At 45.9% G+C, this 23519-nt stretch overlaps 1 protein-coding gene across 2 annotated transcripts in view; it reads right to left on the reverse strand.

Annotated features, from left to right (window-relative positions):
- The window catches only part of LOC119172524 (uncharacterized), a 176247-nt gene that overhangs the window by 107574 nt on the left and 45154 nt on the right, over positions 1-23519 (reverse strand). For both annotated transcript variants that reach the window (XM_037423668.2, XM_037423666.2), the window contains exon 2: positions 13052-13108. The gene's annotated coding sequence lies outside the window, so the exon portion shown is untranslated. The remainder of the gene's footprint in view (positions 1-13051; positions 13109-23519) is intronic.

Consider the following 23519-nt stretch of genomic DNA (forward strand, 5'->3'; position numbering starts at 1 on the left):
GGTGCTAAGACAAGCATCTTTCAATGAGCAAATCTTTTCAGCCTCTATGATCTCGCGTGTGGTGCGATCCCTGCATCTAGCAACAATAGTACACTCTGAAAATATTGGCCGGCAGCCACACGTGCTGCAGTGAACAGACAGCCATCCTTGTTTATAGTGATCCACATTGTACATATGTTCCCCCAGCCTTTCATTTATACAACGACCTGTTTGACCGACGTAATACCTTCCACACGATAACAACAGCTGGTACACCACATTACAGATGCAATCTCTGAATTTATTTGCATGTTTTGTAGTGCAACCGAGGGTGGGTCTGGACGGAGGAACGGACAGCTTGCACAGGCGACTCAATTTTTGAGGGGCCGTAAAAACCACCTTCACATTAACTCGCTCTGCCACCTGTACCCCCTGATTTTGGGTGTTCCCGAGTGCTCCCAAAACAACTCTACCTATATGCCACGTTGTTTGATTTCCAATCTTGCTTGAACCTCTGATTTTATGCAGAAGACCGCATTACCGAACGTTAAACCGGGGACAATTACGCATTTCCAAATCCCTCTCACAACGTCATACCTATTGTAGTTCCATAGTGCCCTATTTTTCATTACAGCTGCATTCTTGTTACCCTTAGACATCACGTATCTTTCGTGCTCCCCTAAGTACTCAGTCCTGTTATTTATCCATACGACCAAATATTTGTATTTATTCACTATTTCTACCGTGACTTGCTGTATCTTATGCTCACTGCCTTCGTTATCATTAACAATCACGATTGCCGATTTTTCTATACGGGACTTCAAATTTAACCTATCTTCCTCATTACCACAGATGTCTGTCGATCCCTGCAGATCTTACCTGTTGTCGGCTATTAATACTGTAACATCTGCACGCATCAATGCTGGCTATGAATGTTCAACGTGTGCTCCTTGCTTGGCAAAAGAGAGGCTGAAGCCGAGTCGACTTCCCTCTAATTTGGATTCGATTCTAGTCCCTGTAGTTACAGCATAAATAACAAAGGTGACAAGGGACATCAGTGTCGAAGTCCGCGTTGTATTTGTATAGGATCGGATACCTGTTCTTCCCATTTTATAACTACCTTGTTACCTTTATTAATATCCTTTCGAAGTATTCCACCTTCCACATCTATAGTATGCCCGGTAGTTCACACAAGTCTTCTTGAATCACGCTATCGTAAGCTCCCTTGATATATAGAAACGCCAGCCACAAGGGCCTGTGTACTTTTTCCACTATTTCAATACACTTCATCAACGAAAACAGATTGTCCTCCAACCTTCTTCATTTACGGAACCCATTTTGTAGTTCTCAAAGCACCCCCTCACTCTCCACACATACCTGTTGTCTTTCCTTTACCATCTGCATCACCAGCCTGTACACTACTGATGTCACTGTTATAGGACGGTAGTTGTTTATATCAGCTTTGTCCCCCTTTCCTCTATGGATGATGTTCATCCTTCTTAGTTTCCTCTTATTGGGGGCTTCACCAATCATTACTGCTTCTCTTAATGTTTGCTTAGAGTTTGGTCCTTGTTTCTGTATTAGCATAATTGTGATGCCATCAGGGCCTGTTGATGTGCTATTGGGAACCCTCTCCTCTGCCCTTTCCGACTTTCGTTCTCCCAGTGGAGCCAACGCACCAATTGATCTATCCTAATCTGGTATGGTGCATGTAGCGCTTTCTCGGTGTTTAAATTTGTTTGTCAACATTGTTCTTATATATCCCATTGCCTCATCCCCTTCTAGTCTAACCCCTTGAACTGTAGTTATCAATCTGTTCCATGCTTGTCTCATTACTCAGGGAATTGAAATTATTCCAAAACTTAGCTGCATGTCTATCTTTTTTTTTTTTTTTGCTTCCGCTATCCATTGGGCCCTCTTCTAATCTTTTCACTGATCAGATAGGACGATTCTCTTCTGTAGCTCAAAAAGTTATCCCACTTTTTTTCTTTGCCTTTCACACATATCCATTAGCATTCTGCCAGTTGGATTAGTATATCCGCCCACATCCTCTATGCGCCTTCATATCTTCTAATATAATTGCCTCGCACTCTTCTCCTAATTCTTCAATGTCATTTTCTATGCAATGCATCATTTGTTGGTTTTCCTCTCTGGCTTTTGCCCCTGTCCACAAGTATACAAAACCCAGGAGCGTCATCTGCCCTGCCACTTTCCTTTTTAGCTATAAATGTTCCATGCACTCCAGCTTGACCCTTTGCCAGTTTGTAATTTTGTGAATAAATGCCCCAATACCACCCCACTTTCTGCTGCCTTCTGTTCTATTACCATATTCCAATGCGTATTCCGGATTGCTAGGTGCTTGTTCCATGTCCCTAAGATGGGTTTCTACAAACCCATATACCATCACCTTCTCCACCCTTAGCTGTTGTTCTATCTCATCCCACTTCAGCCTATTCCTGCCACCCTGCATGTTAATATACCGTACGTCTGAATTTGCTCGGTCCTCCTGCCTACATTGATTTCTCCCCCGGACGCTACATGTCTTAGATATTGGTGCCACTTTGGAATCGTATCTGCCTATAACACCTGTCAAAGAGCCTCCGTGGTTGTTTTCCTCGTTACTAGCTATCCTGGACCCCGAAGCTTCCGTGCCCCCCGAAAAAGCTACTGCGCGCCCTGCAAGTCGCCAACACACCTCATCATCTAGCCTCCCATCGAAGTGAATTCTGTTTCATTGAAAACTACCCAATCGATGCATTTTCTGTTTATTTCTACTACCTCAAAGCCTTTCTCTCCACTCACCTGCCATATCTCTTTCTTTGCGTCGAACACCGCTCTTAGCAGGTTGCCGTCACGCACCGGTACCTCCAGTATCATACATATCACTACCTGTACCTGAGGGGAAATGGGGCGTATGTCATCGACGCCTTTCGCCAGTATGGTCGCTAGTCCTGCCGATTTATCATTTAAGACATCTTTTAGACCACCCACAATTATCCCGAGGTTTCATCAATTATCTTTAGTTGTGGGTTTCGCCCTCGCTTGCCTCATGACTGCTTCCAGCTTATGTAATGGGAACTTCCCTACTAAAACCCTCTTTCTCGCCTCTTACCCTCTCTTTGATTGCTTCTGCACATCGATTTAAATTCGAGTGCCCGGCGGTTATCACGTGCTGTGGCTTTTCTGCTAGAGTGTCCCGCACCTGATGGTTACTTGCGCTTGTACCACTGGCTGCTTTGTCTCCTGCCACTCCACCACTACTTTGCTGAAGCTGGGTCTTGTGACTATTGAACCGGTTGAACCTGTTTTTTTTTTTTTCCGAACCTGCTTCCCCTTTCTTCTCCGCCGTTCTGGGTGCCGGTCCCCTACTGTTCTCTCCATAGGCCACTTCTTTGTTCACCGTCGCTAGTGCCTCCTCGGCTGATCTAGGTCTTTTTTCAATAGCCCTCGTTTTTTCTTGCTATGTCACCAACGCAGTCTCCAGCTCAGCGATTCTCGTCAGCAGTTCACTCTGGGCCACCATCATTTTCCCCATTCCTTCTTAGACATCACATTGCTCAAATTTGTCCTCAATCTCCTCCACATTCGCATCCGCACTAGCCTCCATTTTCAAGCCCAACCCGCATTCTCAACATTTTACAGTTTTTTAACCATGTTCTTTTGACACCAATCGTCCTGCTGAATTGTCCCACTTCGTAATTACAAAACGCGGCGAACGACGAACCCTACCCCAAAGAAAAATATTCCAAGCTCTACTACAAAATTTTTCGTGTTAGGTGCACGTGCAATCCCATCGCGCGGTGGCAGGAGAAAAAAAACACACAAACAAGTAAATACCAAGTGGCTGACTCCCCCAAAAGTCGTACGATGTAATTAGTGATATAAATGTTTACACTGCTGGCATATTAATTGTAAAAAGCAAGCTCAAAACACACAAAAACGCTTATTTGCGCAGCCGATCGGGAGCACTCACAAAAAAAGGGCCATCCACCATGCCAGTCCGAACAAAAGTTGCGCTACAAGCGACTCCTTGTAGCACATTTAAGCGGGAGCGACAGAAACCCCAACCGATCATTGGTGATATGGAACCAGCAAGATCGCAACCCTCTCACCTTTCAAGGCGATAACGCCCGCGGTCTATTACGTAATCGCCTTGAAGGGGAGGCGGTTGCAATCTAGCCACCGGTTCCATATAATCAATCATGGAAATGTGGAGGAAGGAAACAATTCCTTCCTCCGTGTCCCTTTCATAAAAATTGACACTGTACATACTGAGCGACTAAATTACTTGGATCTGTAGGCACCTTTAACAGCGGCGATGCAATAATCAGGGCTGGCCAGTATCGAGGGTACATGTACCTGAGATACTACCTTGGATACTCTTTGAGCATCTGTACCACGATACGTGTCACGAGACGAGTACCTATACCTTTATTTCCGTTAGACTCGATAATGTATCGTGTATTTTAAGATACGAAATACTCCGGTAGCGACGCTATACATAATAGCTGGCTGAACAGCCACCTGAATAAAACTGAGGGCAGTGCCACAATATTATATTTCCACCCGACTCCATGTGGGCAGGCGATGAGGTGTGGGCGTCTTTTTCGGTAAAGCTGAGCAACACGACAGAGCTCGTGCGATCTCTACAAAAACTAGATTGGTGTGCTTGCCCACGTGCCTCTTGTTTTCGAGATTTCTTACCTTTTTAGTTGTGTCAGAACCTGGAGCCTTGAAACTTACGCTAAGCCCCTTGCAAGCGCCGCGTACCACAATGCGTGCGGCGATGATCTCACATATTCAGATGTCGCTCTCCGGCGTGGAATTACATACAGCACCGCCGGTACTGATCTTGTGTCTGATAGAACGAGCGCTTATACCTATCAGACGATATCTTGGCGTACTATGCCACCTTCTTCTTGCTGTTTCCATTCACAGAGCTCTTGAAAACGTATCATTGTTAGCACAACTGCTTTTTCAGATCTCCTAGTGCTCTGAACTGTTTTTTTTTTTTTTACAGCAAAAGCTGTAATAAGATCACTTTTCGGGTCACGCGCCGTTGTCCACCGCCGCCACCGGTGTCCGTAACTACATTGCGCGAAATTAGATAAAACCTTGCACCAATGACACAGTGAGGCTTGAACCCGGGTCCACTGGGTGCCAGCCCAATATTATACCACCGAGTTACACCGGTGCTTGTGACTTGCTGCCAAACTTGCCTTAGACAGGCCTGATGTCGGGAAAGAAATCGCGTTAATTCGACTTATAAAGTGTTTTACAACAGCGAAAGAACAAGTCGTCGCCCAATGCGAACAGAGTAACGAGTGGGCCATCCAATGCTCGAAACCATCACAAAAGCTTTTCTTGTTCCCCTATTAACTGTGGCGCATACCCACTTCAGCCATAATTCCTCCTCGTCGTCAGCCACTGCATGCACAATTGGCACAAATTTCCCTTAAAGTGTTTAGCGGATACCACGCTTCTCAGAAGAATGACAAAAAATAACATAGCGAATGCCGGCCTACTACCCAAAAGTTTATTATTAATGCCCTAGTGGTCATCAAGCAAGTGTGCTTGCAGTAGTTGCCCAATGAATGTTTTGAAAAGTCTCTGAAAGGCCGCTCTTGTAGCTTTCGCTGTGACTGTGCTGCGCCTACCGCGCAGGCCTGGCGTTATTTGTTTTGTTCTAGTTAATGCAATATGCCTTTCGTAAAGTGCTGTTAAAATAAACCCTCTGTTTTATCCTTCCATTTATTTATCTGCTTAATTTTTGCTAATACTTACACATTTATATTCTCTTGAGCTTACTCTTCTGCCAAGGTGATTTGAGAAACAAATATGTGGGCGTGATTTGAGTTTATATATTCACGCCCACAACAAACATTCTGCTTACTGCTTGGTAAAATGTCGAAATTGAGTTAGCTTAGTAATAATGAGAATTAGGAGCCATCTTAAAGATTTTAACAACGAATCCTAACATCATCTCAAATATTTGTTTTTATTATAAACGCCCCCCCCCCTCTAACGAGCCATTTCAAAGAATTTTCAATACGCATTGATTTTTTTATTGCCTTACCCAAACAGGCAAGTTTATGATACCTCGTGCCTAATTGTCACAGCTACTACAAGTACCACCTGCATCGTGAATCTCAACTTATTCACCACGAATGTTTGAAACAGTACGGTTTTTTTTTTGTTTTAGTTACAACTGCTTTCCTTTTTTAGTCCTCCTTGTTTCTTTTACTATTACTAATTGTCAGATAACCGTAGCAACAGCAACGGCAAAATAGCATCAATAGCGACGTTGTCCGGCGACAATTCGTGCAGCCATGCTGCCACGTACTCTTTATTAATATTATTATTTTTGTTTTCGTTCTGGTGTGATCGGGTCTAAGTCGCAAACGACTTATGACCGCTGAGCGCAAGTCGCCTGCAATGTTTCGTCGATTGTTTGACACCGTGCTGCGAAGATTACGCACAAATCCTGCTGCGGCGGCCGCATGTGGATGGAGGCGAAATGCTGCAGAGACGCATGCACTTGGATTTGATAGCACGTTAAAGAACACCACATAGTCAAAATATAGCGTATCGTGTGTTAATTCATTGTTTTAGATTACGAAAACTCAGCACCATGTGTTGAACATGCGGCTATACAGAGGACTTATAGAGTCAATAGTCAAAAAAAAGGGCAGACAAAAAGAGTAAAAGAATTAGCATGGAAGAAAAAAATTAATAGGAGAAAAAAATAAACAGAGAGAAAGACAGAAGAGAAAAAGAAAAAAACGGCAAGTGAAACAGAGCAACGGAAGGGGACATGAAGAGAATACCGCTTAGTGTTCCGCTGTTCCTTCAGGTATCTCGTCACCCTTCGAGGAAAGACGCATTGTGACTGCACACAGATGGCGCAAAAGATGCCGGCAGCCACGCACTCACGTCAAAGTAAGGGTAAGCCTTGAAAGTAAACATTCGACAGAAGTCTGTCTGGTTGGGTATGAAACTGGGAGATGATTTTAGACTCAAACAAAAAGTTTCGAAGAAACCCGACGTTTTGGAACCGACTTGGTTCCTTCTCAGGGGTGACTGCGGAGGCTACCTAGCAGGTCGCCTTCAAAGCACTCGCGGGGTGGCTAATGATCCTCCTCTCTCTCTCTCATTTTGCCGTGGAGCGCAGTCCGTGTGAATACACTGGGGGAAGGGTTCCAAGAGAGCGGTTGATCTTATGGGCTGTCCTCTGTATGTGCCACGACTCGAGTAACAACCTTCTCCTCCAGTTCGGCTCGCTTTCAAGGATGGCCGTCGCTTCAAAATTTATTTTGTGATCCAGCGTCTCAGCATGTTCGGCGACTGCGCTGCGCTCTTTGTAGAACTTCCGCACATCGTTGACGTGTTGCTTCAGTCGTTCCGGTAGGGTTTTCGTCTCGCCGATATACGACGCGGGGCACTCGGCACACGGAATTTTGCAAACGACACTGGGGCGCCTGTCCATTGTTGGCCGGTCTTTCGGGCGGGGGAGGAGGCGGCCCAGCGTACACGAAGGCACGTGCGCGATGCGAACCCCTTCCTTCCTGAAAAGGCACTGCGCCGTGCTCCCGACCAGGTTGCAGAAATTAGGTGCCTTTTCTCATCTTCTAACCACTACCACCACCCTTCCTGAAAATCCGCGCTAACATCTCGCTGGTTCCCGGTACGCGTTTCGGGGGCTCAGCATGACGTCACCGGTGCACGTGCGAAGGCCGTGGTTGGCAAAACATTCCCGCCGGTGGCTGAGTGGGGTGCAGTCGCTCGGTGTTTGGGGCAAGTTTTTTTTTTTTTAAAGCTTAGTCTTTATCTCACAGTGGCTACATTAGCTGTGGTATGTGTAAGAGAACGTCTGGGTGTGTGGTATGCCCCGCCGCGGTGGTCTAGTGGCTAAGGTATTCGGCTGCTGATCTGCAGGTCGCGGGATCGAATCTCGGCTGCGGCAGCTGCATTTACGATGGAGGCGGAAATGTTGTAGGCCCGTGTGCTCAGATTTGTGTGCACGTTAAAGAACCCCAGGTGGTCGAAATTTCCGGAGCCCTCCACTATGTCGTCTCTCATAATCATATGGTGGTTTTGGGACGTTAAACCCCACAAGTCAATCAATCAATGTGTGTGTAGTAAAGTGCGTAATGAAATATTTGCCACGCTGGCTGGCTGTTTATTTCGGAGAAGAGAACACACGTGGCGGCCTGTGCTAGAAACCATAGAGTTTCCCAACGTTAACTAGAGGGCACTCTGGCGCTGCGATCGCTCAGCGACCGTGGGAATAATGGGTAGTACACACATTTGCCTAGTCTTCGTACTTGCGGGCGGCGAATTGTACTTGCGGCTTCGTTTATTGCTGGTTACGTTTTTGCACATGCCACGATGGAAATTGAATAAGTTTACATACATGTCATGCAAGTATCTCAGTGCCAGTCACCGCGCACATTCAAAACGTTCGCTTTCGAAAAAGATCGGATGTTTTTATGGCTGCAGCCATCTACGTGGGTGAAGCCCACTACGTGCTAGTCGTGTTTCTCAGTATTGTAAATAAAGTTTCGCCGTCCATCCATCTACGACGAGCAAATTTCCACATTATGTATGAGTAGTGACCCTTCGGCGACCCCATTCTTTCAAAAGCTGTGGCTTTTTCTGCCGAAGGAATGCAGACACGCCGCTCTGATATGCAGAAAGATGCCACCAGCGGAACTTTCTTGCCAACTAGCACCTGCTCCGAGAGAGGGTATGGTGGGCGGGGTGCCCGCAACGACGTCACACTGTTGACAATGAGGGAGAGATCGATTGAGGTTGATTGGTGTTTTCGTATCCTCTGTTGCTCTGCGCGGCGGGTGGCGGCTCAAATGAAGTTTTTTGGCTATCCGTTTTTTCTGAGGTCAGCAATCACGCGGGCCTCCTCTTTCTTTCGCTCGGTGTCATTAGAGCATAAGTTCCTAGCTCTCTCGAGTAGCGTAGTCACAACCGAGGCACTTCACGCGCATCTCGTGCGGCACGTGAAGCGAGAAACCTGGGCACTCGCCCCACTGCGAGTCAGAAGGCCGAGCTCGTGTCCTACCGCGGCTTCCTCGCAGCGTCACACAGCCGTGCGGGGAACGGCTGCAGTGACCGCAACACGCTCGAAATCGAAACGCGATAAAGCAACGCAACTGCGCGTGCGTACACGAAGGGCATGCATTATCGCCAACTTGTGGCGCCTCTTCCCCGTCGACAAGAAATCACTGCAGTCCTCCTTTCTGGCCCACCACTGTTCGGGCTGCTTTGATTGATTGATAAGTGGAGTTGAACATCCCAAACCCCCATATGAATGATTATGAGACACACCGTAGTGGAGGGCTCCGGCAATTTCGACCACCTGGCATTTTTTCACACGGACCTTTTTTAACACGGGCATTTTCGCCTCCATCGAAAATGCAGCCGCCGCAGCCGGGATTAGATCCCGCGACCTGCGGGCCAGCAGCCGAGTACCTTAGCCACTAGACCACCACGGGGGGACACTGTACGGGCTCCCGCGATACGCTACAGAGCTTGAAATGTGAGCTCCGATAACTTCCCCGGCGTTGAACGGATCCCATAAGGAGGCAGCTGTGCGCCGATGATCATGTATCAATTCATCGCTGTCTCCGTGCTTGCTGGACAAAAACGTTGCGATCGGGAAGGTTCGTACAACCCGTCGGTCAGACCGCGGAGTATATACCTTTTGCCGGCATCCAGAAAAGATATTTCTGCAATCGTTAGCGGGCGCTCTCGTGGATGCGGCTGGCTGGCGAGCACTTCTTGCCGTCGAATTCGGTGCATGGAATGCGTACTGAACACACGATCGCACAAGTAACTTTATGGTTTCCCTGCGGTATTTATGCTGCGCTTCAAGCAACGAAGGCGTGCGGTGAAATTTCTATTTACATATTTGGCTGCAGCGGTCAGCTTTCCAAGACGACTTTTCGGCCATTTTACAATTTCTTACCTAAACTTTTTCGCGCGCCTCTCAGCCCACGTCTTTCTCTTCCTTTCCTCACGCAATGCCGCAAGCCAGCGATTTATTAACGCCGGCTGTGTATACCTTCTAATTAAAGCATCAACTCTCTCTTTTTCTCGCAGGAAATCGGCATGCTTGAAAATGTTTATTATGTGCGCCTTCTTCATGAGGTTGTACCTACAGTTCTCAAAGTTCTAGTTTATATTTTCCCACTGCAGAAGCGTTACATCGATAAAGTACACGAGAACTACTGCGTATGCATCGATACTCCGAACTTGGGGCGCTTTAAGTGACTTCCCAGAACACGTCACTCGTGCATCCTCTTCCATCGCCATTGTCACAATTTCACTCGGCTTAAAGGAGCCCTCTCGATGTGTCCCTCGAAGGAAAAAAACAAGGGCAGGTATAGTAAACAACAAAGACGGCAACTACGACCAACATTTGCGCGAGCACTGTCTTCCACTTTGTTCACTGCGTTGTATGTATAGCTACGCACACTCCATCGCCCTTGAATTGCATATGTTTAGGTGACACAACGAGTTGCAACAGCGGATGCTGTACGTGACGTCAATTTTCGAAACAGGAAAATGATCGCGAAGCACGGAACGCCACTGGTGTCTGTATAACGCACGACATGAATGCACTGTAAAGGAAACCAGCCCGTCGCATATCCTGCGCAAACCAGCTCGCCGCGACACGAACTCGCCCCGGATTGCGCACAAGGCAAACGAAGCTGTTTCAGCGTTTTCGCTGGATCGAATCCCGGCTGCGGCGGCTGCGTTTTCCAAACAGTGCGCGCACCGAACGTAAAAACGGGATGTCACTTGAAGGTCAAGGGCGTTGCTCCGCCGTATAAATGCCCTCCTTCCCCCCGGTGGGCATCGGCTAAACTGCGCTCGCTCACAATTAGGCCAAACAGAGGGCACCTCGCGTGGACTATTTTAAGGATACCTTTAACAACTTGCATCTTCAACAACTAATCGAACAGTATTACAATAGACTCGTACGCATAAAAACGGTTGTGTGTTGGTGAATAAGATGTTTCACGGCCTTATTAATTCACATTGTAGTATAGACAATCAAGAAAACCAGCTCAAGTTGGGGTAAAATAGTCTATTGCTTGTTGAGAAAGCATTTACAATTTATAACCTTGTCGGCATTCATTTCGCCACATTCAATGAAATACGTGAGAATGGGTGCACAAAAGCGTCGACAACAGATGGAGGCAAGAGTAATAAAGGCAAAACATTGCAGTTTCCAATGAGAAATAACGTGTAAGTAACGGCCAGCTCTTCCTTTCATAGCGTATATGGTCGTCGTACGTGGGTGCCGCATAAATCCTATATACGGCCGCTATGTACACTCCCGCACAACAACAGCCTATAGGGAGGAGGGAATCCTCGCCATTCTTTCATTCAATTAATTGGCCAAGTTCTTTGCCCGCAGCTTCGTCAGTCTCCATCACCGAGCTTTTCTCTCTCCCGCTCCTTCCCCAAAAGAAGGTGGACAGCCAGGCATTGCGCCCCTCACCTCGTCCGTAACGGTTCCTTGAAAGCGAAACGGCCACATTTGAAGTGTGCGCATTTCACACGGTGTCCTTAAGGGGACCTTTATTTAACCAGCACCAAGTATTTCTTGAAAGGCTTCGTAAAAAATTGATTATAACTTTTGGAATTTTACGTCCCCAAAATACGAAATTATGGATGCCGCGGTGGATGGTTCCAGAAATTTTAACAACCTGTGGTTCCTTAACCCTTTACTGCCGAGTGTCACGAATTCTCGACAAGCCGAAAACCGTCTAGCACGCGTAAGTCACGAAAAGCGTGCCCCCTTTAATACCAGCTGCCATGTACGCACGGGGAACGTAGCTTTCGGTATGAAAAATGTAGCAATGCCTTGTCTAAGGTATTTGATGCGATAGCACCAATTGTTTTGTAGTTGACGACTCCGCAAAGCGCGCGACCCAGCTCTCTCTACTTCGTCCTTTCTCGCTTGGCTAGTTCTATCTTGAGCAATTTTGTTTATTTGCTGTGTACACCCCCAAGAAGGGGCACAAGGCATGTTACGTATAGTTCTGAATTGCGTTTTTTTTCGTAGCAAGGTCCTCGATTCTGTGGTAGTTGCAGAATTCGCGACGTATATAAAAGTATGCATTAAAGTTGCGTTTTAGATAATTTAGGTGCAGAATTTAGGTGCTGCTACTTAAAGTTTAAAAATGAAAACACATCTTCATTTTGTTCGGCAGTTTCATAATTCAGGCATTAAGGGGTGGACACGAGGCCCGCATTTTCGCCTCCATCGAATTGCGTCTGGCGGGATTCGGCCCCGCGACCTTCAAGTCGAGCGCTGCAACAAACGTGCTTGCAGCTTCGATGTCGGCCACGTGATTTCTAGAACTGGCTGATGCCTCGTATCCACAGTTTTAATATAAGCACCGGACGTACATACGTCAAAGCGTAAGCGCGAAAGCACACATGCCAATCCCTGTTGAAAGCGCACCAAGAGCTACAAAAATATTGCCATTCATCAATGTCGTCCGAGTCTTCATTTCACACACATACTGCCAAACTTCATTCGCATATATGAATTAGGTGCAAGTGAAATCAAGTAACCGATGGAGAGGGCGACATTCATTTCGCTTACTTTCATTCATTTCCGTTAGCGCCGTTATCAGCGTCAGTTAGGGATAACAATTATTGGCCTCTATGCTTTCCCTGACCTTAACGCATTGTGTAGTCTAACGCACACGCGGGCAGTAAAACAAACACAAATGCTGGCTTGTCAGTGGCTCGCCAGTCGATCAGTGGAAGACATTTTTCCCACGATTATTTTCGCTTTCATTATGCGGTTACCTGGAGATAACAGATGCCAATATCGACACGATATGCAAAATCACGTTCAGCAAATATCACCTCGGGTCACATTCTTAAAGGTCCCCGACCTGCCCCTGAGGCGCAGCTAATTACTACAGATTTCAGCGGCGCCGTAAAGAAGCAACTTCATTTTCCGCGCCTTGCACAGGCTAAACGTTTCCTCGAAAACGGGAGTTACGCAACATCCGGTCTCCTACAGACTCACCTTCGCTGGTTGCGGTCACTTTGTGCCGTCGAGGAAAGCGGCGCAGAAGTTGGCAATCTGAAGAAGAAAAAAAAATAGAGGACTGGGGTTATATACCATAATTTGTTACCATGGTTACGCACTCGGATAGCAAGTTCAGGAAGCGATGGCGGCTTATTGCACTGTTAAGAAGTCGTCGAATAAAAAGCGTCGTCACTGCAGCCGACGTCTCGTCAAGGGCACATTTCGAGGGGCAACACATACAATCGGAAACAACATCCTGCTGTGGCAACTCTTCGGAGTGTGCTACATCCATGCGAAACGTCCGCAGGTGAACGATTTGAGAGCAGAAAATAATACTTTCAGAAAATAATACTTTCAGACAATAAACGGGACGAGGCTAAGCTGCCTTCGTTATGTACAGCACTTTCTTTTGCGCAGTACTTTCATCGCGTAATAATGCATCAACGAAATAACGGGTGTCATAAACAACAAAAGGAAAAACAATGAAATCCAGAACCACGTTCGATTGCCGCTCGTCGCCTGCGTTGCTTATTTGTTTAAAGATATCCTTGCGTTCCTTTCTCAAAGTAATAACACAAGGGGTAACATAACAAGGCGATTAAAAAAAATGTGAAGAAAACCGTCGAAGCGCTTTCTTACAGTAACACTGACACAAGCAGAAAAGTAGTGCCCGCGTACATTGAAAATGTGAAGGAAGTCACCGGCCAAGCGTGCGACGTCAGGAGACAAAGTCACCACTGCAGCCAAAAAACGTTCTGGGACGAGCACGCAACGAAAGCTCTCGAAGTTACCCAAGGTGAGAGTGCACACGCTATGCCGCTCTGCAGAAGTGGTCCTGTTGGGCTTTGACGCTGGATATTCGACAGGCCGAAGTGGCATACGTTTGGTAGCGCAATGTACGAAACTACAGCTTTGAGCAACTAATGATTCGCACTTCCTACGTGACCTTTGTCGTGGCAAGTTTGAGTTCGTCTTAATCAGACTTAGGGTAATTCAAACGACGCATTGTCTTAAAGACGCTGTTCTTGCAGCTTCGTGCGCGTTTTCAAGCAACTTCTGAATTTTATTTATTTATTTATTTATTTATTTACTTGTTTATTTATTTATTTACTCAATACTGCAGGCCCGGAAATGGGCTTAGGCAGGAATCGAATGAAAAAAAAAAGTGATACAACGCAAAACGCGGACACACATTAGGAAGTGTTACAAATACATATCGCAGAAAAAATAGCACCAATAAATAGAGCAAAAACAAACAAATAAAGATAGCCACAAAGTAGCAACAGAGTCAAATAAATGCAAAGTTCTAACATACTTCGAATTAAGGCCACGTTGTGAAGAGAATTCATACGTATTTACACATATACACATGAAAACATGAAGAAACAAAACAATTTTAAGAAGTCGTTGACCAGAAAACGCGGAATAACCAATTAGCGAAGGTATAAAGATAGCGAATGAATGACAGTAAGGTCAAACTGTTACACGTTCTAAAAATTGCCGTTAGATGAATGTGAAAAAAATTCGACAGATCCGACGTAACTGGGAATCGACGTTATGCGAAGCAGGCGGAGAAAAGGTGACCATGTTGCCATTTTTTTTTTATTGAGCGACGCGTCATGTAATGACGCTAAATATATGTACAAATGCTGCACGCACAGGCATATGTTGAAGAGTTGGAGATATTCATATAACCAGTTGTTTGCAATTGCACAACGATGTCAACTGGAACACGCGTATTAGCAACCCCAGAAGCTGATATAAAGCGCTTATGCTCGCGATGATGCTGGCCCTGGGCACTGCTACATAAATAAACTTCATCGCCTGGCACCTAACCACAATGGACGTTAACCCGACGTGACGGCTGCATGCATCAAAAGAGTACATATGTAATCTTTACATTTTTGCTTATGGCTCTGTCACGCAGACCTTCTCAGCAGCAGCTTTCACTTGCGCACCTCGTAGTGCACTGTCCCACATTTTCTACGCAGCGGTATTTGCTGATTAAGGAGTATAAATTCCTAGGACTAAAGTGCGTGACCCTAGACGACTACCTCTTTCCGAGTGGTAGTGCTTCCCAACGCGACCAGGTCCACCGAGCTCTCCTTACATTTATGAACCAAACGAACCTGGCCACCCGTTTATAGACGGTCTCTTTTTTCTTCTTTTTTTCCTTTTTATTTTTAATATTTTCATTTGTGTTTTTTACTCATACTCGTCGAAGTCTTCGTCATTTTCTTTTTTCATCCCTCATCTTCTTTTCTCTTTCTTCCCTCTATTCTTTGTTTCCTCTGTTCGTTCCCTCCTCCTGAAAGAGTGAGCAGGCGTTGTGTCCCTCAAAGTGGCAGTTGCCAGGTTGCATGCTCTCTCCCTCTTTCCTCTGTGTCCTTGTGTATGCAAATCAAATAATAATAATAATAATAATAATAATAATAATAATAATAATAATAATAATAATAATAATAATAATAATAATAATAATAATTTACTGTGCCTCACATGGGAATCATGCAACGCTTCAAAAGTGCACACCAGGCATCATCTACTGCCGCTGAGCGGACCAGCATCCGACAAGCTCCCTGCTACATTTTACAGCAGAGTACATCGAAATGGACATTATTTTGCGACTCCGAGCCGGCACTTGAGCTAATTAGAAACTACATGAAGCAAGACACTGCCTGCAGTACTCCGGTGTGTGGCATAATGAATATGTTGAATGAGGCACTTCAATCGGGACATACCGTTGCGTTGCAATTGATTCCCATTCACTGAATGAACAAGCTGGCGCAGAAGCGAAAATGGCGCGCACTAGCGGCGAAGTGATATGAATTCACTTTTCCCGATATGACATCAACGCCTAAAGGTATATGATTCGGATTGTCACCACGAGCGCGCCTTCAGTTCCGACTAAGGAGAGACCAGGAAACGCTACTACATGGACTGCATATACGCGACGGTACGAATGCAAGATTGCACAGGAGCAAAATCGTAACTGCAATTTGTGTCACACGCCAGACACTATTACTCGCATCCTGTGCGTGTGCCCGCAATACGCGGTCGAAAGACAATCGCACCTCACAGTTCACCTAGACTGCCGAAAGAGAAGATTTTGGGTGCTTGGGAACGTGCGGATCACACCCAACGCAGCTTAAAGGGCCTGCTGGCATTTCTAAGCAAGACAAATTTAGATTCCCGTCTTTAGAGCATCTGCTAATGTAGAGACTTTTGTACGTGCCCTACACCGAACAAGACATCGTGTGCAGTGAGTGTGACTGATTGTGCTATATCACAATCACCCCTCATCATGCACTCTTTTTCTTTCGTCCCCTCTTCCTTTAACCCCTTTGAGGAGTAGCAGGCGAGAAACCCGCTTTCCAGGCCGACCTCTCCTCTTCCTTCTCAATAAACACATTCTTCTTCTGGGAGGCTAATTGATTCTAATTTATTAATAAGCTTCACACGAGACACAAGATAGAACGTTTTCTTGAAATGTATATAAATATCACATCAACCTGATCAGATCCATCAAGAACCCTGACGAACTTAAGAACAAGTGTTGTTGATTGTGGAGAAACCTTTGCGAAAACCATAAATGAAGAAACAAAGTACGTAGTTATCACCTATGAACTTGTCAATTCCATTAACTATTACATGTTCAAGCATTATGCAACACGACAAAGTTAGTGATAAATGGCGATAATTTACAACTAGTGTGGCATCGCCTTTTTTTTTTTCTATGCAGGCACAACACGTACCGAAAGCTGGGCGTACCGTACTGGGCAGCGTATAGCTGAAGACAAAAACACTTGAAACGTGCGAGTTTTTATTAAAGACGCTTATGCTAGTACATACCTTAAAAAATAAAAAAAACGTTGGGTAAGACCGATCTGCGTTGCACGGTAGAGAACTCGGGCGCCTAACAGACGAGGACAAGCACGGTCTGCTATACCGCGCTGTATACATCGATCATGAATCACCCACTTTGGTTAGGTATGTCATCTGGACCGGTGAAGGACTTAGTTTTAAAGCTGAGTGGCATTAAAAGTACTCCTGGTACTGACACAATATCTAGTGCAGAGTTGTATGACATACGGTTATGAAGTGTAGTAGTATCAAAGTTAGTAAAAAAAAAAAGAACACCTTGGATGAAGTATTCATTAAAATAATAGGCATGTAAGAACGGTATGCACGCAGACTATATTTCAGTAAGTGTTGTTGTAATAAGGTGCACAACGAACACCAAGGATGGGAATTCTTCCTAGCAACTCACCTCATTCTCAGCAAATAAAAAAAAAACAAAAGTTTGATTACACATTTAACTAAACGTACAGTTGTTTCCGCTTGTCTTGATGCTGTGCGTCTTTTTGTGTCTTTTTGCCGTTTCACTAAATGGATTGATTGATGTGCGGGGTTTAAACGTCCCAAAACCGCCATAAGATTATGAGAGACGCCGTAGTGGAGGGCTTCGGAAATTTCGACCACCTGGCGTTCTTTACATACAATCCAGCAGTTTCGCCTTCATCGAATGCGGCCGCCGCAGCTGGGATTCGATCGCGCGACCTGCGCGTCAGCAGCCGAGTACCTTAGCCACTAGACCACCGCGGCGGGGCAGGAGATCCGCATAAGCTGGAAACACACATATGCCTCGAAGTTTGCGGGCTGGAGAGTATGTGGGCGCAGGCAAACAAAGAGAGAGAGAGAACAATTATTGGACTGGGCGCCATGACGCTCGGGTATCGGGCTTGCCTCGCCGCTGCAGTGGTAGCCGGGCCTAAGTAAATGTGTTTTTGTCGTCGCCTCTGTGTTCTCTACGGAAACGTGACATGAGAAGTCACTTCGATAAAACAGATCGCTATATCGGAAACGACTGATCACCAATGATGCCACGATGAAGAGGGCACCAGTTACTGGACAGATACGCATGTGACCAGCGCACCTTCAAGGCCACACCTCTGTGCGTTCGGCGGTTTAATAAACCAGCTGCTCCGAGTAAGTGTATACAAAAGTGCCCCGATAAGTACTTAGCCTTCAAAAGAAAAACAAAAAAATTTGGAATGGTGCCGATCCATTTATCAACATAGTCCCTTTTCAACTCTATACACACTTGACCCAACGATAGTTAAACTTCGAAAATGCGTTTTCTCCTGCGCTGCAAAATATATATGATTCAGTGGCGGCGATAACTACTTCGTGCGACTGAAATATTTGTCCGGCGAGTGACTTTTTCAAGTTGGTAAGCAACAAGAAATTACTAGAAGCCAAATCTGAAGAATACGCTGTATGGGGCACCACTTCATAGCCCAGTCGGGCCAACTTAGCCATGGCGACAGCAAAGGTGCGAGGTGCCGCGTTGTCATAGTGAAAGGGCAGCTTTTTTTTTTTTTTCACCAAAAGTGGCAGTTTTTTTTTCCCAATGCGACATCGAATTGGTGCCGTAAGTCGGCGTAGTAGAGTCCTGTCACTATTTCGCCCTTCTCAAGGTAGTCAACGAAGATCATACCTAGAGAATCACAGAAAATTGCGGTCATCACCTTTCCGGCCGATGCGACGGTCTTCGCCTCCTTCGAAGCAGGTTCTCTGGGTACCGTCCAATGTTTCGACTGTTCTTTGGTCTCTGGTGTGTACTAGTGGATCAATGTTTCATCGACGGTCACTAAATGGCGCAGGAACTCCCTCTAAATACGCTTAAAGTACTTCAAATACTGCTCTGAAATCGTCTCACGGACGCGCTTGTTGTCCAGAGTGAGCAAACGCGCCACCGGCAGATTTCTCATGCCCAAATTCCATGACCCACGTGGTCTTTTGAGGTGCCGCTCAGCTATCTCGCGCACCTTCAGTCGGCGGTGTGCCAGTATAGGAGGTCGCGGATTTTTGCCCCGCTATGGGCCGTGGTAGCCATTTGCGGGGCCCCTGAGCAAAGCTCATAAAAAATCAACATGCGACCATACCTAAACTTGTTGAAGCAATTTTTTGACGGTTACCTTCGAAGGAGAAGACTCACCATAGACGGCATCCAGTCGCTCCTTGATTTCCTTCCCAAAAACAAGAATCGAACCACCAGCCGATATGGTTTGTTTACATTTTCAATGGACGCACAAATATTACCTGCTTCCTCAAGCAGCCAAAACAAAACCACGAGCTCGATTCGGCTGGACCATGTTCAGCTTTCTGTGTTTGTCTCTAAAACCCAAAGCCTCAAGCAGGCTTGTATCCACACGCATACCCGGGTGGATATCATCGCATTCAATCAGAGAAGGTTCCACCGCGTTTCCTTAGCTCCCCCACAGCATGTACTATAACGTTCTTCATTGAATCTCGCTTTATGACTACGTGTTCTAAGCCAACCCGACCTCGCTTCGAGCCACGACCGGCTTATAAAGCCGGTCGTGCTTCGAGCAGTAAAGCGCTGTTCGCAATCTTTTAAACCTTCAGTCAGCGCGCCCTCTCACGACAGCCGAGCGCGCCTTTTCTTTCTTTCCTTTCTTCTTTCTAGGGAGCACGGCGATTGGGAGGGCCGTAAAGAAACCCGTCAGCGCGCAATCTCGGAGGCCATGCCACAGACGACCTTGTGCACCGGTGGCACTCTTGAGAGCAGCACTATTCGGCCCGAGATCCGGCTACAGGTGGCAGCACTGCCACTGCGTTAGCGTAGATAGGGGGCCACCGACGCGCATACGCAACGGTACTTTTTTTTTTGTGAGCAGTGTTAGCCCATTATCGGCTAATAAAATGAGTCAACGACTGCTTACTCATAATATGTATGTTGTCCACTGCAGAATGGTTGCACGAAGCTCGCTCAATTACACTATTACTTGTGTGAGAAACGCAATCGGCCAATGAAAGGAATGTTCGCGTTTGGCGACTGAGTTTTTGCTCTATGCCAATTTTCTAGTATTTCTTTATTTGTAGGCATTGACCTTGTGTGCCGCTTAGTACGCACTGCAGCAGCTAGTGCGACTTATTCATTGTTTGCTTCATGCACGCCAGTCTTCGAACTAAAAAATGAAAAGAGAAAGAAATCCCATATTCTTGAACGATGAGCTAAAATGACCCCGAACACGCATTCCCATCATTTTTCCTTATTCAGTTCTTCGCGAAATGAACATAGGACAGTCGATAAGCTTATTCGGGAAATCCACGTAGTTGACAGTGCTTCAGCACGCCTGTTCTTACTACAAAAACAGTATAAAAAGGTAACAGTTCAGCACATAGCTTTATTCCATTATCTGCAAATCAGTGACGCAACACAGTTTCGAATATTTGATAAAACAAAAGAATATATATATATATATATATATATATATATATATATATATATATATATATATATATATATATCAAGCGAACAGTCTCCGCTCCTTGCATCAGTCCACAACAACGCCAAAAAAGCGCTCAAGATAATGTGTATATTTTAAAAAAATGACGTACGTTTTCGTGATATTATACGACATAACCACCAATCACGTCATCTGGATTAATTTTGGCCATCTGGATTTTTTAAGGAAACTTAAATCTGAGCACGTAGGTGTCTGTATAAACTTCACATAATTTTCAAATAGCGCACGGTGACTCAAGTTTAATCACCTCTGTGCCGTTGCATTTTCTGTTCTTTTCAAGTGCCGAAGAGTCAGAATTTGACAGAAATATTTCGCTGTAGTGGGACCACGAGCTTACAATAAAATGACATCTCAAACACAAAGCTTATCGCATAACCGATAAGCCACAGCGCCGCAGTTAGACACCTAACAACAAGGAAAATTTCTCTTATTCTAAGTCACTCAAACGATGCACTCACACGATATCGAATATTCCTCCTGACGCCAAGGGCGCCTTACGACGTGCTTCAACTACGAAGCGGCACCAAAACGATCCTGGCCAACACGGGAACGATACACAGCGTCTCGGCACGAACTGATCTTATTGCAGCGCATACACAGCCGAGAAAGACCAAATGTCCGGGTAGATCGTGCTAGACAAACGCACAGGCACTTAAACTTGCACTAACGGGACAAACCGGCCTTCAAGGATGAGCATGACGTATGCGCACATTATTACCTTATGTTGCTAGCAGACGATGCAGAGAGCAACCCACACTAGGCGTGCTTCAGCCAGTGGCCACCAGGCGGCGAATCCGCTTGATTTCGGGGCAGTGCATTTGCGGTGGCTCCTTTTCAAATTTCGCAGGCTTTCATTACAACCCGGAACAAAATGCCAGCGTAAGACGTATCACACAGGAAGCAATTCAGTCGGCGGCTACTGAAAGTTCACTACAGCTCAGTGTCCACATTTTAGGTTTTTGGCCAATTATTAAAAAGTTGGGTAATATAAAAATTCGGCAGATCCCACGTATTTCGGGAATTGGCGTTATGCGAAGCATGCGCGGGAAAGGCGCGCTCATGTTGAGCGACACGTTAATAAAGGACGTTAAGTATATGTACAAATGTTGCACGCGCACAGACATGTGTTGAAGAGTTGCAGATTTTTATATAAAGCTGCTTGCACTTGCGCAATGGATGCCAACAAGAAGATGAGCATTAGCAACAACAGAAGCGATAAGCCGACGTGTTGCGCCACTAGACCACCGTGGCCGGGCATTCGCGCTCTTTCTTTTGACTCCGAAATAAATCACCTCGCAGATTATTTAAATGCTGCTAGACAAGTTCGATATATGAACGTCAGCGCGGAAGTACATTGTGCGGCCAGAAGTGGAAGCGTTGCTACAATGTAATGAAACGCACGTGACCCTTGAGTGGATATTAATAATTTTAATCGTTTATCTTAGTTAATTAACTACTTAGGCGCTGTGTAATAATACCTTAGCTACCAGGCCACCACTGCGAGGCTCTATTATAAATTACCGGCACGACCGAATGCGTTGAAACTTTGCCAGCGTGTTTGTGAACGCACAAGGACCAACCCACACTACACAGATCGTGGTCGATAATTGGGCGTCATGACCCTTTTAAAGAGGGTGATCACCAGAGAACACAGACGTAAGGAGATGGACGGACGGACGGACGGATCGATGGACGGATCGATGGATGGATCGATGTATGTATGTATGTATGTATGTATGTATGTATGTATGTATGTATGTATGTATGTATGTATGTATGTATGTATGTATGGATGGATGGATGGATGGATGGATGGATGGATGGATGGATGGATGGATGGATGGATGGATGGATGGATGGACGGACGGACGGACGGACGGACGGACGGATGGATGGATGGAGGGAGGGAGGGAGGGAGAGACGGACGTATAGATAGATGGCAAAAATTGCTTGCAGTACGCAAAGAAATCATTTAAAACCGCCAGGCCATCGCGGAACGCGCTGCACAATCACAGCGAAATGGGGTAAACAGTACGCCATAAATAATCATAATATTTGTGTAGTATAGGTCAGCATTCACTACGCCACCTTTCGTCATTCTTCGTAGAAGCTTGGTATCCACTGCGCATTTGGAAGGAATTTTGTGCAAATGTTTTGCGCAGCGGCTGATGACGGATGAAGAATTATGCCTGAAGTGGGTATGCGCCACAGCTAATGGTATGCGCCACAGCTAATAGGTGAACAGGAACAAGCTTTTGTAATGGGTTGGAGACTTGGACGACCCACTCGTTAGGCAATTCGCATTGGGCAAAGCCTGGTTGTTCTTTTACTTTTTTGTTACTAATACTAATGAGATTACGACATCAAGCCTGCCTAAGGAAAGTTTGCAACGGAGGTTCAAGCACCACCGTGGATCTGCGAGAATACTGGGCTGGCACGCAGCGGATTCTTGTTCGAATCTCGCTGTGTTTTTGTTATTTACCAAGTTTTTTTTTTTCCTTTCGTGCGATAGCGGTTACAGACACCGGCGGCAGCGGCGGCTGACACTACGGCGCAAGTGACCCCTGTTGTGATTTCATGACAGCTTTCGCTGTAAAATAATTAATTAGCTTGGGGTTAAATAAATATAAGTCTAGTGCGAATATTATAAATATAAGCTAGTGCGAATATTATACGTTTGCTTCAACTAGCCTCTGAAGTACCTTTCGTTTTTAGTCTTCGCTCAAGTTATCTGGGACAGCTAAAACGACAGCTACATGGGCGCGGCGCAAACGCTACCTACGCACAGTGGCTATGAAAAATAAAGAATCACTCATCGCTAATTCATCATCAATATCAACGAGCTTCCAGACAACATAACGAACGGTCCATAACAGATACCGCACCACGCACGCAACGCTCAGGTAGACGAGGAAAAACTCGCACGTAAAAGAGAACGACGAGAAGTGGCTTCCGTCCCGCCGCGGTGGTCTAGTGGCTAAGGTACTCGGCTGCTGACCCGCAGGTCGCGGGATCGAATCCCGGCTGCGGCGGCTGCATTTCCGATTGAGGCGGAAATGTTGTAGGCCCGTGTGCTCAGATTTGGGTGCACATTAAAGAACCCCAGGTGGTCGAAATTTTCGGAGCCC

This window comes from Rhipicephalus microplus, chromosome 4, assembly GCF_043290135.1.
Source record: "Rhipicephalus microplus isolate Deutch F79 chromosome 4, USDA_Rmic, whole genome shotgun sequence".
NCBI classification, from domain to species: Eukaryota; Metazoa; Arthropoda; class Arachnida; order Ixodida; family Ixodidae; genus Rhipicephalus; species Rhipicephalus microplus.